We start from the raw sequence: 15,042 nt of genomic DNA on the forward strand, positions 1-15,042 counted from the left end.
TGAACCCGGAGTGGTTCGAAGGGCTTGCTGACTTGCCTCCTATTCCTAGAAGTCTCAGGAATTTAAAAGGCTTCCTCCACCTTCAACTCATGCTGCTGGACTCCGCCATATTTGTGTCCTGCCTTAGCGTGTGGGTTCCCCCCGGTCCTAGGTCCTCAGAAGTGGGGGTTTCTGTACCACTGCTCTTTAAATCAAGCTATTGGATTCTTTGTGAACAGGCCTGTTCACTCTGGAACTGCATTACTCACACGAAGAATCAGCTTGAGTGGGCCCAAGATCATCTCTTCACACTGCAGCATCGCCGCTTGCAACTGTGAGCCCACGGCCTGTCTGCCCACGATGCCCAATGACTTTTTGCGCAGTGACGCTCACCATGCACCCGAAGAATTACTTCTTCCATTCGAATGGGACTCCATGTTCAGCTTGACAAGGTAAAATTTCAGGAAGACTTGTTTGGAATTTTATCCAACCCGCGCTCCATCATGGTCGTCTTGACTTTTTAGATTTATCCCGGTCTAGCGCGACCTCAAGTAACCTTCAGCGCTGTTGACTTCTAAGCACTGTTTTTGCCTTTATTCTTTAAAGATTCATATTAACAACTCATTTCTGGACTTCTGCTAATTGGATATGTCTTGTTTTGGTCATGGTTTACTCAGATACATATTCTTTATTATCCTAAACCTGTGTGGAAGTTTTTTGTGGTATTTTCATTGAGTGACTGTAATTTAAGTGTTACAAAAATACTTTACCCATTGCCTCTTAAGTTAAGTCTGACTACTCTGTGTCAAGCTACCAGAGGGTGAGCACAGGTTAAGTTAGGGTGTATATCTGACTTCTGAGTGTGGTGCTCCCTACTTGGACAGGGTGCAAATCTCTGGCAACTAGAGACTACATTTGTAAAACTTTGCAAATATTAATAAGTCACTCCTATGTGGGCCTTGTAGTCCGCAAGACAGGTTGCATAGTATTGAAAAGTAGGACATGAGGAAATGTAAAATTAACATTTCCTTAAAGTGACTAGCACCCACAAGTTGTTTTCACTGTAGGGAGGGTTACTGGCCCATAGAGAAACACAGCGAAGCAATATTATATATTATTCTAGAGACCAGTTAGAAACATAATTCAGGGACTATATGTAATATTTATAAAAAATGCAGCTCTGTGGTGAAGTTGAACTTTTAATAAATGTAAGAAATTGAGTTATTTGTTGAGATGGGTGAGAGCCACACTCAAATAATCAACACAGTCCTTTTCAGGGTGAACCAGAAAGGTCACTAAATAAACCTATACCTAACCCTTTGGTAGCTTGGCACAAAATCAATGAGGCTTAACTTAGAGGCAATGTCTTAAGTATTCATGCAGCACTCAACAGTAATACACTGAAAACACAACAAAAGAAAATCCTTAAAGCAATTTAGAAGGTTTAGTAAATTCTGATATATCACATGACACCAAAACAACACCAGTCCAGTAAGTAGTGCCAGAGATTTGAATTTTAAACATTTTAAGTAAAAATAGCACCAAGAAGCACAAAGTGCCAATTGCAGTTATCTGGTTGTGCAAGACAGGAGTAAAGTCGAAATTTAAGGCTGACCGCGATGGTTCAGCCCAATGGAAGTTGTGCCTCCTGAACTTTGAGCGGCGACTTCATTGTGCTCTGATGCGAGTTTCTGCGTCAAATCCAGCAAACCCGCCAAGAAGAAGCTTTGCAGTACTGCATTGTATCCCGGTGAGTCGCTCTGCATTGGATCTGGTGAAGCCACTGATCAGGATCAGGAGCTATGCGAAGCTACAATGCATAACTTTGCGTCGCTCTGCACCATCTTTGCATCAGATCTGGTGAAAACTTCAGTTAAGCAGTTCAAAGTGCACTCTGACTCCTCCAAGGATCCAGGACCATGTGGACAGCGCCTGGAGGTCAGGACTCACTTCCACATATCTGAGCATAAGGGAACAGGTCAGTTGGTTCTGGTCAGCTGGAAAGCAGGAAAGACCCCTTGAAGCTTGTTGTGTCCCTAAAGCTCAGAGAGGAGGTCAGCTGACAGACCCATCGAGTCAATACTGGGGTTCTGAGCTCGAGACCAGCAGGCTAAATTTTCATTCATCAGAGTGTGGGGCACTCCTTCTTCTGGATCTTCTTAAGTCCAAGAGTATTCGGATTTCAGGTTCTGGGGGGCCCACTTTTATGGCCATTGTGCGCCTGGTGGTGGGGGACCCCGTTTTTATAACTGTTAGAAATGGGATTCCTGGTTGGCTAAGTCTTGCGCCAAAGCCATTCAGAAACCACTCTAGTCAGGGCAAGGGAGTTACATGCCAAAGATAACCCCTGCTCATCCCCTTAGTAGCTTGGCACGTCAGGCTTATCCCGGAGGCAATGTGGGAAGCATTTGCGCACGCACACAGCAACAACATCCCAGGCACACTACAAAAGGAACTCCACACAAGGTTATATAAAAATATCCTTTGTATTCTCATAACACATTAGAATAGTACACACATAACATACACTGTGCCAACTGGCACGGGCAATATTCACAGGGGATTATTTACACATGACTGGGCCACGTATGCTACTGTCAGAATCAGCACTTAGCAGAAATTGGTAAATGAAAATAGATCATAAACATACAACCAGCAACCACTGGTAATCACTGTACTCCCCCTCAACCTGTAACATAAACTACATTATGCACAGTCACATCAGGCGCGAATTACATTCTGCGCCAACCTCACCAGCATAAACTCATTATGCAATCTCCTCACTAGTCTAAACACATTAGACCCTACCTCCTAAGTATAACTCACATTAGGGGTATATCTCGCACAGTGAAACATAATCTCACTAGCATAACCACATGAAATGCAAAATAACCTCATAGGCATAAACCATATGTAGAGGTATCAAAACAGGGTGCATAAAACATACTAAATACGTTACATTTCCTAGCACCACATTGCATGAGCACATCAATGACATTAGGGCCTTGTGCCCTATACCTCTACCAGTCCCCCTGGCCTACTTCAAAGGGGCTCAAATGCCCTGTGTCCAGAATGTCAGGGCGCGCTGCCAATGCAGCGAATGTCAAGGGTGTGCCATCTGCGCAAACCTAAAAGTTGCAGCTGGCACTAAGTGCTGCGCAGCTGTGCAGGGATGGGGCAGAGGAGTGCATCTCACTCCTAACTCACAATCCATGTCCCCCAAAGAATGGCACCTAAACGGTACAGCTGCCCACTACTTGCTGGGCAGCTGTAAACACTCCAATGAGGCCTGGCACCACTGTGCCTGGGGACCCCTACTGGGGCCCCTTCAATCCCATGAGCCCATGGTGGTGCCACGCACAGGCTCTTAGGATACTGATGCCCATAAAACAAAAGAACATGCCCCCAAGCCCCACTGGGGCCCATAACAAGATACACATTGCCCCTCTCGTTAGAGCGCCCCACAACGGTGGGACGCTCAAGGAAACAAATAAGGAACTCTTCAAGCCCCCTCTTACTGGGCTCTCTGCGTGTGTCCTGCTGAAGATGCCGGTTCGATCTCCCGGACGTCTTATACCTTCTCCTGGGCTTATCTACACCCGGTCCCGGGACTCCTCTCGCCATGGCTGATGACGGGCAGCAACACGCGGGGCTCTCTCTTTGCGTGAGAGCCCTGCCTCCACTCTGGCGGCCTCCATGCAGGCGGGGTGGATTCCCACCTGCCTGTAGCCTCTCTCCCCACTTCAGCCGATGGCCTGATGCCGCGAGGCTCTCCCTCGGGCATGGGAGCCCCGGCGGTACTGCGCTGCAGCCTCCGCCCCAGAGGGCGCGTAGCTCCGCCCCGGGCCAGGCGGCTCCTGGCTGACTTCCGGGTTGCCGCGCCCGTGCTGACAATCTCCTGGTCGGGCAATGTGGGGTGGGCACCCGCTAGGTTCCAACCAAAACCCACCAAACAGCGGCAATGCGGGGTAGGCTCCCGCGTTCCCAGCATGACGACCGGGGGCAGGCTCCCGCCGGTAAGCACATAAGTGTGCCAACAATGCAGGCACATGTGGGGTGGGCTCCCGCCAGAGAAGCAACCAGGAAGCGACCATGTGGGGTAGGCTCCCACCTAAAACCAAGCATACAAGCGGGGTAGGCACCCGCCGCTGAGGGCATGTCAGGGGAATCCCTCATGCCGGGATTCTCCCCATCACGTCGATCAGCCAACCGCTGTGGAGCCCTCGCACTCCTCCTTGGGGAAAATAGGAAGATCCCTCAGAGCACTCACAAAGCGCTGGAAACAGGCACAGGTCGAAAGTAAATTGTAAAAGGGTCCAAAAGAGTCCTGGAGGCATCAAGCGGCAAAGCAGGGCACAGGGAGGCAAGCCAGCCCCCCCCCCCCCCCTGGGCCCCAGCAGAGGCACGCCCCACAGGAACAGCACCAGTACAGAACCACCAACATGGGGTCACAGCCCCTTCTTTTATACTACATTTTCTTTTGTGCAAAGGGTGCAGGCAATGGGAGGACCAGCTACAACTGGTTCAGGGGAGCTCCTGAGCACTTTGCTTTGCTCAACTCCTCTCTCCTTTTCACTGGACAGGCTAGGGACATCAGATGCACCACAGAGGGTGGAGCCAGCATTGTGGAGGGAAGGCACAGCCCTATTCGGGTACCAGGTGCAACTCCTCCCCCCCATCCACATGCAGATCTCCCTATTCACCACCGGGCAGACTCACCCTGGCTCCTGGAGCCAAGCACACCAGCCAGCCCCTGTCACTCACAAGCCAGACAGGCAATTCACATAAAACTGCACACAGAAATGTCAACTTCTAAAAGTGGCACTGCCACAATCAATCTGCACACACCACTGCGCAGCATTTATCGTCACGAGTTCGCACATACCAAACTCGCCCATGCACTCCCCACATTTCAGGAACTACCATGGACACACATATCCCCATGCAATCCTACGGGAGGGCAGGCCAATCTCACCACACATACACATAGAGCGCACGCACTTTACACTGGACCACAGTGAAAAACTGCGCAGAGGCCAAAAATACACCAACACCAGGTTTCAGAAACAGGCTAGGAGAAGGCAAAATGTTTCGGTGTGAACTTGCCAAAAGGGCCAAGTCCAACAATAACTCTAAAATTGGTCTGGTCAGTTATTTCCCTTTCCCCTGGGTTGACTCCAGGCAGGCTGGTGTAACTAAGGGCAGGAAGGCCCAGCTGTCATCAGTATCTGCCAGTGAGCAGGATGGATTTCTTCTGAAGTCAAGAAGGGCTGGGTGCAGCCCTAAGCTGTCCTTTTAATTACAATAAGTGCAGGGGCACAGCTCCTCCCCATCCATCCTGTCAGGAAGACCTATTTCCCTCTGTACTCAAGCTCTTTGTCCACTGTCTCATCCCAATACATTTCCTAACATGGGAGCCATCCCTAGCCCAAAAGCAACTGGCCACAGAAAGGCCCTGAAAACTTTAGGCAGTGGAATGTCAACTTTCTGAAAGTGATTGTTCAAAATAATAATTGAAAATACGCCTCTGCCAGTAAAGATCATTTTAAATTACAATTAAATTGAGTGGGCGAAGTAGTTCTCTAGCTGTTCCCAAACTGAATGCATTGCTTTTAAAATATAAGAAGTTGAAATAGTGTTAGAATATGGGGGACAGCCTTGTAAAAGTGAACAAGCATTTGCAATGTAATAGGTCTCGCATTTGCGAGATTTGAGCTATTGGCATTGTAAATGACAATGCATTTTATTTATGTGTTTAAAAAACCTGCAATAATAAAAGGCATTGTCATTTACTATACCAATTGCTAAAAGTTTTGAAAATGCGACACCTATTGCATTGCAAATGCTTGTTTAATATGGTCACAGAATTACAAATTGATCCTGGTACACTTGATGCTCACGCAGAATTGCAACGGCACAGTGTCTAAGGGATGACACTGATGCCCACGCAACTGTGTGCAGCCTCACCGTTCATTACCAAATTTATGTTGTATATACTACACCAACTAAGCTCCAATACCAAGATTTATTGGTGAAACAATCACAAGACACAGCTTACAACCACCTGGTTCTCTCTTTTCCCGTAACATTCTAAACTGTCCCCATATATATATATATCCTCCCAGAACAGTCACCTCATCATATTCCATATGACATCAACACATCTTGCCTGTATTAGAAAGTTATGGAGTTCTTACCTGGACACTTTCATTAACACTTGTTGAGTAGGCTTTTTTGCTACCCAATAGTGTCTTAACAGGATACCACTTGGGGTTCATGTACAGTTTTAAGGCAACCTTATCCACGTTTAGAGTGCCTTATAATATAGGACTCATTTATCTTTCACAGTAAAATATTTTTTTCTTTGTCAAGTAGTTGCCCCCCATTTGAACTTACAGATATAAATACACCCAATTATATTCAGCTTCTGAAGAGCACACTCACCATGAGCACTGCATCGCTGGACTTTGAAATACATACCTTTTGGTGTGTTATATTTTAGAATATATGTGTCACTGACAGTGAAATCTTAAAAGCAGTGTGCACTTTGTTTTCATTGACACAAAGAGGACTCTTTAGATGTCGCCTCTTTATAAGGTAATATAATGATGGAATACTGTGATAAGGAAAGGTGGAAACTCGTGAACGTTTCTCAAGTGCTCTACATGCACTGGGCATCAGTAATAAAAGTAAAACAAACCGAACTTAGAACCCTCTTTGAATGATAATAATCCATGAACATGCGCACTAAACAAACAGCCCAAGATCAGGCAGTGGGACGTTACAATAACCAATGACAACAAAACAATATTGTGCCCTCAAACGTAATCACATCGCTACAAATGCATCCGACAGAATCACCACTGCATATAATTGTAGAGGAAGGGGAGCAACATGAAATTTACCACTATGGAAGCACTCCCGAGAAGACAGCAGATACACAGAAGCTTATGCAATGGGATGGCACATCTCAGCCAACACCGCAGATGCCAGCGACGCTGCCGCCAAAGCAAACTTCTGGGTAGCCATTAGAGTGGTTGACGGCCAGGCAGATTAATACTAAGAGGGCAAAAGCAAAACATGTGCCTTGCTATCACACGCATTGGTAATTTCAGCAATGAAATAGTTTATAATAGAGAATGGCGCAGGGCATTGTGGGCGTTCTATAACATGCAACTTTACCTACCCACGTGAGGCGTGATGGGAGGGATCTGGGAATATCTCAGGGATAAGGACTCCAAGGTCAACAAAGCAGCGAGACCCGAACATGGCTTGCCGCAAATAGGTCAAACCAGTATTGATACAATCAAGGTTCTCAATAACTATGCAAAACAGTTCTCACAGTATTTATGTAACTTTTGCTGCTCGAATTGTGCTGCAGTTCAAATGCATTGTGTTTGAAAGCGGGCGCCCTTCTTAAAGGGAAAGTGGGCACCTGGGTTACAGTGAAAGCGGGTGCCGTTGTTAAAGTGAAAGTGTTAGCTTGTCTTATTATTGAAAGCGGGCACCCATGTGATTGAAAGCGGGCGCCTGTGTTAAGGAGAAAGCGGGCGCCCATGTTCTTAATTTAATAACACATAATATAAGATAAAGCATGGCCGTGCTGCTTAAAAAACACACACATGGTTCCAGCTGAAGGAGTGCATGTCCTGCCTACAGTAAGAGAAACTCTATAAAGAAAATAGTGCTTACAGACTAAATAACACTTACAGTGTAACAACGGTAGTAAAAGGGCCAGTAGCCATGGGAGGTTACAAAATGAAGACAAGGCAGTACTAAGGAGGAACTAGCAAGCCTATTTCTGAATCAAAAGCCTGCATTTACGAAGGACAAAGACAAAAGACAATGAAAAATATGGGGGGAGAGTGGGTGGAGCTTCAAGTGCATGCTCTAATACTGCATGCCTCTCAGAGAAGCGCATGTGAGCTGACTCTACGCTAGATATAAAAATGACTTTGGGATTTTTCACTGCCAGTACCTTTGAAACATTGAATATAAGTGTTCCACAGTTTGAATACACTGCACCCTGCCCTTTAAGCCTTGCAGGCCTACCATAAGGGTGACTTATAAGTATTAAAAAAGGAAGTTTTATGATTGGCAAAGGGGATATTTTGCCAAGTCGAAATGACAACTTTAAACTGCAGGCTGCAATGGCAGGCCTGAGACAGGCTTTAGGGAGATACATTGATGGGTGGTACAATGAGTGCTGCAACAACCAAGTAGCAATTAATTTACGGGACCTTGGTACAGATAGGACCATATACTAGGAAATTATAGGTAAATTAAGTGTGCCAATCAGGCCACTGCCGATTTTACCATTTTTAAAGGAAACAGCACACATATTTTACCACTGGTTTGCATGGGTAAAGGGCAGAGAATGCTAATGCCCAAAAAATTGGTTCAGCAACAGAATGCAGCAATCTGGGGGAATACCACTCCAAAGATGGCCATTTCTAACAATAACCCTCACCTAACTATGACAGAGGGCTAGAAAGAGAGACTAGATGAAACACATCACCAGGGTAAAGAGGGACTGAATCAGTGGCGGCTGCCACTAACAAAGGGTGGTGGTGCTGATGGGTGGACCATAGAGGGGGCAGGCAGGAGCATGGGGGGACACGGGACGGGTTAATAATAATTAAACAAACGTACCTGATGCCGCCAGCAGCCTCCCATGTTGCGTCGCTCCTGCTGGCCTCTTCCTGGGTCCCAGCAGCCCCTGGGACAGACTCCCAGCCGATCCCTGTGCTGCAGAGCAGCTCAGGGATTGGCCTGTACAGGCTGAAAAGATGCCCTGCTCAGACCAGGGAGTCTGTGGCGGTTTCTCCAGCCCTGCTGCTGGATGCACCCAGGCTGGAAAAACCTAACTGCGCATGGGAGTTTTGTTAGGCCTGAGACGGCCGGTCAAACACACATGAGCACTTAGGGAGTGCACAAGCACTCCTCCTTCACCCGCTCATGCCCTGCCCCTTAAATGAAAAATAAAATGATGCTAGAGCATTGTTTGATTTTTCGTTTGCTGGCTCTGTGCCAGGCAGTCGGGAGACTCTCCTCCACCATTGCGGAGGAGACACCATTGGACTGAATGTATATTTACTATGCACATTCTTTTCCAGTACTGGACTTTGAGGAACAAACAAAAAAAATTACAGACCAGAAGCTGCAAGAGAAACGAAGACCACAATACTGTGCACAACAGGCGCCCAACACCCATTGGAACCAAAGAGCTTCAACCCCCCCATCGTGTGTGGCAGCCCGGGCTCAGACGGCTCCCGGGCTCACACACAGCCGCACCCGAGCACTTCACAGGTCTTCAAAAAACCATGAGCATGTTAATGAGGCTTTGATGTTGTTTCACCTCTTCCAAGAGCCCCTGCAGCTCCACTCTGCCTATTGCTTAAAGTTTCAGCCCCCCCCGACATTCTTTCTTAGCCCCCCCTCACCCCCCCCTTCCCCCCCCCGCCCGAAATGTGGCTATAGTTGCGCCTCTGGTGCACATGGGATATCTCGGAGACCTGCTTGGGTTTAAGAAAAATGAAAATGAAAGTTTTCGAATTTTCGATTGTGCCAATAATAGTTAATGTTCCCTCATGCAGACAGAAATAAGAACTGGTGGCGCTCAGGTTGCACGATTAGCTGCCTGACAGGAGCAGGGGGAGGGCGCTCACTGCCTCGAAGTTTGTGGGCCATTACTATGTCTCTTTTGATGCTCCCTCAGATGGCTCCAGAGTGAGATTTATTTGACAACTGTCAAAATGCTGCTTCAGATGAGCCCTGGGCTCGCAGCGAAGCGTACCCTGAACACAGTGGCAACGTTTTAGTGTCTTAATTAATCAAGGCAGGCCTGGCAGTGACATATGCCACATAATTAACAGATGACTCTTCATAAAATCCCACATAGTGAAAACATTTGCCTCTTACTTAGAAGCAGACATTTGGGTAACATTTAAAACAAATCCATGCTTGTACATAATTGCATAAATTAAAATAATATGCTAACATCAAAATTAGAAACACGTGGTAGACTTGCCCCTTCAAAACTTTCTGTCTGAAAAACAGTTTTAAGAAGAGACAACTTACATTTTCATACCACAAATAGTTTTACGTCTTTGTTCAGTTTGTCCCCTTCCACCCGGAATCCCCCCGAATCGCAAAATCCCTCCAAAAGAGAAGTGCTCAACACTAGTATCATTTGCCTCTAGTGACTTTTGCATTGAAAGCATCGAGTTTGGTATGGGCACCTTTGTAAGATTTGCAAAGTGCTGCTCTGAGTGTGGTCCACCATGATGTCTGAGACACTGACCAGAGGTGGCACACTGTATAACGCGCTTAGTTTATCCCTCTTTATGTGGAACCGCCTTCCTTTCTTTGGCAACCTCCTTTTCTCTATTTCATCAAATGCGGCCGCTATCGTAGGTAAACTGGTGCTATGGGCTGTTGTCACCAGCTTGTGAATGAGGTGATACATTTATCACGACTTTGGCTGCGATAAAGTGCCATTAACTTGGCGATACCTCCTTGAGAATATGCCCCTTAGATATTTGTGTGAGTGGAAAGAATCAGTGTAAAAACCATGCAGTAGTGAAGCTTTTCTAGCCTCTCAGCTTAGAATGAATTTCTGTACAGCATGTAACGGAAAAGGAAAATATTCAGCAATTTCTGAAACTTTGATTTTGGATGAATTCTTCCATACAAAGAATCTTCAGGTTTCATGGATTTGTGGTTTCTGACCAACATAGCCATCATCCCTAAATGTACCAGGCTTACAAACCTACAACCGCTACCTCCATGAATTAATCTTTATCAATTTCTATCTTGTGAAAGTAAGACTCATCCATGGACTCTGTTAAGCATGGACTTCATTTCTAAAGTCTTTTTTTGGGGAACGTTGTTGTGGAATTTGAGATGATATAACAAACTAGGGGCAGGTAAAGTTTTTACTTTGCCTTCATACGGCCTCATTGTGAATTATGTCATGTAATTCAGATCGACCTGATTCCTAGTATCTAGGATATTCCATATTCTGTTTTTACGGGTATAGGAGAACCTGCCTTGATTTTTCTGTCTGGTAAAAGTGGCTGGGGAAATTGAATTTCTACTTTGATTGCAGCATCAGCCATGTTCATTTCTGATTTACTTTCAGATGGGAATTGTAAAAAAAACATCCTGCCAGAAAATAATTTCCCCTTCCCTGTCATACGACCCACATTCACCTACCACACCCACAGACCTTTGCATAGATTTACCACCTGCTCAGAGTAGGAGATAAATGTATACAATAAAAACACATAATATGCTTTGATTACTTACAGGTAATATTCATTACTCCGACTCTTCCTTACATGTCCCAATGCTTAGTCTATGAGTGAAGGTGCCCATTTACTTTCTCCTTTCCACCACTTCCCAATCTGCTTCTTATATTTCTACCAAACAGGTAGATACTCTACCCATAAAGTACCTCCTACCTCTCAACACTTCCTGTTGTCTGCCAAGCCCTTGCATATTGGCTGGTGAAGGAAACAGGGTGTGAGGGAGAATCGTAAGAATTGGGATGGAAGAATTAGAGTCACCCTCAGTTATCAAATGGAGTATGATATATCTATGAACTGAAAAAAGGTTTCTTGAAACCATCATAGTTCCTACTACCACCTGTGATCCAAAGTCTAAATCAGAATTCTGGGAAAAATGCAACATATAATGCAAAAACATAGATCCAGCTCCAAGGTGTCCAATGGGTATAAAGTGAAGCATGAAATCATTATTATGATGATGCCATGCATGTGTTTCATCTGAGACTGAACGGTAAAACAACAACAGCTGCAATAGGTGGTGAGATATGTTGGTGGCAGCAGGATTTTGTGGACATGGACTTAGGGGGATTGCTAGAGTGGGGCTTTGTTTGGGAGGGTAGTGAGGTTCCGTGAATTCTGACCCTGGGTCATAATGGTCGTGGTTCTGTTACGAATTTGGTAACAGCGAACCGTAAACAGTGAGCTCAGCAAGCATGAGTGTTTCCGTCATGTCACACTGATGGATTCACGGTGTATTTGACGATTTCGTTCTGAAACTCTTGGGTTCCATTTTGTGCATGGCAGCCATTTTATGGTTGCCCTCACATAGGCCCATGACTGTGGCTGAACAAGTTTCTGGGACACGTGCACCTTAGCTTGAGTTTGTGCTGACTCCTGTTTGACCTGAAATTAACTGACCCTGCTGCCTGAAGCTGACCTTGCCAAACCAGTTCTTGCCCTTTAGCTGATCGAGATAGAGATCAAAGAGCAGGACATTGCCGAGTTTCTGATACACGCACACACCTTTCTATCTTGCGTCTCATCTGTTTCTGTTCCTTCTTTATGGCCTATTTACGATGGGGATGTGCCCGTTTTTAATATGGGTCCGATCGACCTGTCTGAAAAAAAATGCTAATTTAACCAATGATTGATTATGGGCTGGACAAACTGAAAAATGGGCTTGTCATCATGCTCCTGCCTTTTGTCGTGGAAACATGTGAGTGGTCAAACTGTAAATAAGGAATGTTTGCCTGCAGCACAATATTTTGTATAAAAAGGGATGGCTTGCTTTGTAAAGTTGAGCAGTCTGCTGAGAACATACACCGTGTTGTACTTCTAGGATCTCTGTTACTGGCTGCAGCTAATACATTTGATCTTTGACGTCACCAAGAAGTACCCCGTGTCTCTGTATTCTAAGACAGGTGGACCCGGAGACTTTGGGCGTTTCCCCTGGCGCCGCTGGGTTCTAAAACCCGGTTCTTCATTTGGCGACCATGGCGGGGCGACTTCAGCGGTACCGGTCCAAGCCTGAGGATCGTGAGGAGCTTCGTGTGAAAATTCTGGAGGAAGGCCTGCCACTTCATCGACCCCTGTATGTCGTCGTGGTCCGAAAGTCTTTGCTGCGAGGTTCCCCGCTTTCCGACGTCTACGAAGGACTGCTGCCCTGACTGTCGCCCTGTCTTGGAGCCTTTGATGATTTGTAAAGCGAGACGATAGACGGGTCTTCTGGCGACGTCCTCGATACCTCAGTTAAGTATGAGTGGAGCGTCTCCCAGTCCTTAGTTTTGGGATCTTTGATTTGGGACTTGCAAGCTCCAAAGCTGAGGGACTCGTGTATTCACGAGGCTATCGTGTTCGATAATCCCTTGAAGTTTGAAGCTAGACTAGTGAGCGAAGATGCCTGGTCTTAGCAGACTTGGTAAGATATTTTTTTGTGGTTGTAATAGGGATTCCCGATTGGAGGATTCGTGTCCGGTTCCTCCGATTGGAACTCCAACCTATGAGCTCTATGTAAAACATGGCGTGGGCCCCATCACGTATAATGAAGTGTGGATTCGCTACACTAGAAAGAACGTGTCCTAAAGTGGCCCCAATATGGTAGTTATGACACGGAGATTTTAGATAATTTAGAAGTTAAACTCTTCAAGAAGAAAGCCCGGCCGGCGATGTTTGACTCTTTCCGCCTCTGGCGAAAGGAAGCCAAACAGAAAGAAATTAAATTAGCGAAGAGAAATAAAAGAGAGAAGGGTATTTCGATAATGCAGGCTGCTATACAATTTAAAGATAACGAAGAAGAACAAGCAAGTGAGCAGTTGCACAGGCAACGTAAAATGGTGATTGATAAGTGTTATCCAGCTTTGCCACCTCATCAGCAAGATGCAACGAAGGAACTTGAGAAGGATCCTTTAATGTCCCATTTGTTGAGGTCGCCACCCCCTTATGTGCAGAGTGCTACAGCACCTCCGCAAACTTTAGTTGCGCAACCTCCGGTTGCCTTGCCTCCTGTTATTGCACAGCCGCCAGCTCCTCTTCAGTTGGCTCCTATTCCTCTGGCGCAGCCTTCTCAAGGGCCGCCGACTTTGTTACCTGCTCCGTCTTTAATTTCTACGACTTTTCCGCCTGTTCTCGCTGCCTCCTCTGCTACTGCTCCTACATTAGCTTCCTCTCAGTCCGCGTTATCTCCTGTCCTGTCGACTTCTCCTTCTGTCCGACAGAGAATGACGGATACTGTTACTAGTCTTTTGTCTCCTTTCTTTGGGTCATTGAGCACGACCCCCGTTTCAGAGCGTAAGCAGTTGCGTAGCCAACTGCCTGATTCCCAAGAGAGGGACGTATTGGATCATTTGGCGCGTAAATGGGTCACTCGTTCTTTAAGATACGATGTAGAGTCTGTTATGGATGTCTTCCGTCAATGGGAAGCACCGAAGCAGAGATATGTTTTCGATAAGATGTGCACTTTCCTTCGTGAAGAATGGGAAGATGGTGATTTGGGACAGACTCCGTCTGAGTTGTTCCGTGTACAGTCCGAATTTCTGAAAGGCACGATTGTGGGTCTCGACGTCGAAAGAGCGGTAGTGACACTGCTTTCATTCAGGAGCGAGTCTCCTTCTCAGCCGTTGTTCGAGCCTGATCCTTCTGTTAGGAGGAAAGTGCGACAATATCCAATGAGAGAGGTCCCTCCGGTGTGGAAAGAGGCCGTTCAGGCCAATGTTAATACTGGTATTGTAGCTTCACCAGCTCATTTTCAACGTGTTTGGGTACATGTTCCGTGGAAGCGAGTTGAAGTTTTGGCTCTTAAGCAGACTTTACCTGACCCCTGTAAAAATCCTGCAGGATATTATAAGGAATTATCACAGACTGCAGACTCATGTATTATGAATCTAGCTGATATAGACATGCTGTTTGGAAATGTGGTTCCACAGCCTTTATGGGGATTGATTCGTCACACGGATCATGCACAAGAGTTAGGTGATACCTGGGTTAATATTGGTGCTGAGGATGGTCGACAAGTTGGTGGTGCTAAACCTGAGCCACTAGTTGCAGAACTTCCTGGTAGGATCGTTACTTATATGAAGACTTTATTGCCTGCTATGCGAGTAAACTGGGACAAATTGTCTGCGTGTAAGCAGAAGAAAGATGAAAGTGTGTTTGATTTCTTCACTAGGTTTGAAGAAACGTTTATTGACCATAGTGGTCAAGACATGAGTACCGAAGGTGGTCAACGGTTGTTTGTTGATAAGTTTGTGCATAACTTGCTTCCCGAGTTGTGTAC

This window comes from Lissotriton helveticus, chromosome 2_1 (genome assembly GCF_964261635.1).
Source record: "Lissotriton helveticus chromosome 2_1, aLisHel1.1, whole genome shotgun sequence".
Taxonomy (NCBI): Eukaryota; Metazoa; Chordata; class Amphibia; order Caudata; family Salamandridae; genus Lissotriton; species Lissotriton helveticus.